This window comes from Penaeus japonicus, unplaced genomic scaffold (genome assembly GCF_977035675.1).
Source record: "Penaeus japonicus unplaced genomic scaffold, GWHDUDI00000001_assembly GWHDUDI00000002, whole genome shotgun sequence".
In the NCBI taxonomy this organism is placed as follows: Eukaryota; Metazoa; Arthropoda; class Malacostraca; order Decapoda; family Penaeidae; genus Penaeus; species Penaeus japonicus.
Genome location: NW_028234404.1, coordinates 13,534,311 through 13,536,810, shown reverse-complemented (window position 1 = coordinate 13,536,810; position 2,500 = coordinate 13,534,311). Strand labels below are relative to the sequence as shown.

At 45.4% G+C, this 2,500-nt stretch overlaps 1 protein-coding gene across 2 annotated transcripts in view; it reads right to left on the bottom strand.

Annotated features, from left to right (window-relative positions):
• LOC122261604 (uncharacterized) overlaps window positions 1–2,500 on the bottom strand; it is a 32,143-nt gene that overhangs the window by 16,168 nt on the left and 13,475 nt on the right. The window lies entirely within an intron of this gene.

Below are 2,500 nucleotides of genomic sequence, written 5' to 3'. Positions count from 1 at the left end.
ATATATATATATATATATATATATATATATATATTCGAAAATTCATATACTAATTTTTTTATTTCATTTGGCAATTTTTTTTCCCACCAGGTCTTGTCTGTCTGTCTGTCTGTTTGTCTGTATCTGTCTTTGTCTCTCTCTCTTTATCTCTCTCTCTCTCTCTCTCTCTCTCTCTTTATCTCTCTCTCTCTCTCTTTATCTCTCTCTCTCTCTCTCTCTTTATCTCTCTCTCCCCCCCCCTCTCTCTCTCTCTCCCCCTCTCTGTCTCTCTCTCTCACTGACTCACTCACTCACTCTCTCTCATACTCAAGCTCTTCATAATGATAAACAGTTTATGAAACTTTAAAAGCTTTTGTGCTACTGACGAAGCTAGACTTTAATTTCTCATTTGTTCTCGCTATCGCCCGGGGCACAAGTGGAATTATTTTATTCAAGACAAAAGAAATGGAGATTTAATTTGCTTTTCACCTAAATGATATCAGTGTTCCTTCCTTTGTGTTCCAGTTCATTGTTTGGCTTCACGCTGAAAGAGTTAAAGCAATATAAGAATTTCCTTTTGTAGCTGAATCTGTGTTGGTTTGGATCATTTTCATACTACATTTGCTCTGAGTTTTTTTTTTTTCTTTCTTTTTCTTTTATTTTTTTTTTTTTAGTTGCTCTCTCTCTTTCTCTTTCTCTCTCTCTCTCTCTCTCTCTCTCTCTCTCTTTCTCTCTTGTCTTTCGTTTGCCTTGTCTCGTCTCTCTTGCTTTCTCTCTCTTTCTCTTTTCTCTGTTCTTTCTCTTTCTCTCTCTCTGTTTCTCTCTCTCTCTGTCTCCCCCCCCTTCTCTCTCTCCCCCCCCCCCTCTCTCTCTCTCTCTCCCCCCCCTCTCTCTCTTTCTCTCTCCCCCCCCCCCCCCCTCTCTCTCTCTCTCTCTCTCTCTCTCTCTCTCTCTCTCTCTCTCTCTCTCTCTCTCTCTGTATACCTCACTCTCTCTCTTTCATTCTTCTATCATCATAGTAATTACAAAAAACACCAATAACTAGCATGAGTACGACGATGACATAGACGATGACGATGACGATGGCAATGAAAACAAATAATAACAACAACAGTAAGATAATAACAAAACCCCGACAACCAAGAAAAGAATAATCAAAGTCCCACTTCTGCGCTTAAGATGAATTCATGCAAATGGCCAGACGATCTGCATCCCACATATAAACTTTCTTTGTCACTACTGCATTTCAGAATAAGACCTGGATTTTTTTTTTTTTTTTGTGGTGGGGGGGGGTATAGGTGGTAGGGGTGTGTGTGTGTGAGTAGGGAGGGAGGGAGAATGAGACATGAAATTCGGGATTTTTTTTTTTTTTTGGGGGGGTGTTAGGGGGTTAGGGGGGTTTGGGGGAGGGGGAAATATGATGTGAAGTTGTGATGGTTTTTTTTTAGGGGGGTGAGGGTGAGGGTGAGGGTGAGGGTGAGGGAGAGGGGGAAGGGGGGGGAGGAGATGAACTGTCGTCGTTGAATAAAGGTTTTGTTTATTTTGTTTCTTGATGAAGAGGAGAGGATAGTCTGTATTCTTTTTCTTCTACTTCTTTCGCCTCTTTCTCTCGCTCCCCCTTTCCCTTTACCCCTTTCCTCCCCCTCTCTTCCTTTCTCTCTCTCCCTCTCCCTCTCCCTTTCCCTTTCCCTCTCCCTCTCCCTCTTCCTTTCTCTCTCTCCCTCTCCCTCTCCCTCTCCCTCTCCCTCTCCCTCTCCCTCTCCCTCTCCCTCTCCCTCTCCCTTTCCCTCTCCCTCTCCTCTCCCTCTCCCTCTCCCTCTCCCTTTCCCTCTCCCTCTCCCTCTCCCTCTCCCTCTCCCTCTCCCTCTCCCTCTCCCTCTCCCTCTCCCTCTCCCTCTCCCTCTCCTTCTCCCTCTCCCTCTCCCTTTGCCCCTTTCCTCACCCTCTCTTCATCTCCCTCTCATTCTCCTTCTCTTCCTCTCCCCTTCTCCCTTTCTCCCTCTCCCCTTCTCCCTCTCCCCTTCTCTCCCTCTCCCCTTCTTTCCCTCTCCCCTTCTCTCCCTCTCCTCCTTCTTTCTCCCTTCCCATGCACCCATCACAACACACATCACACAGTGGAAGGAATTAAATTCTGGGTCTTTTTGAAACCCGTAATGGATTTCTGTATCGTGTTGTGTTTAGATTAATCCGTGTGTTTCCTTTTGTCACGGAAGGTACATATGTTTTATTTTGTGCGGTGAGAGAGAGGAGAGGGGGGAGGGGGGTATGTATGCAGGGGATTGAGTGAGTGAGATAAGAAAGGAGTGTGTGAGTGAGTGAGTGAGTGAATGAGTTGAAGAGAGACAGAGGGAGGGAGTTAGGAAAAGAGTGTGTGAGTGAGTGAGTGAGTGAGTGAGTTGAAGAGAGACAGAGGGAGGGAGTTAGGAAAAGAGTGTGTGAGTGAGTGAGTGAGTGAGTGAGTGAGTGAGTTAGGAAAAGAGCGTGTGGGTTAGTGAGTGAGTGAGTGAGTGAGTAAATGAGT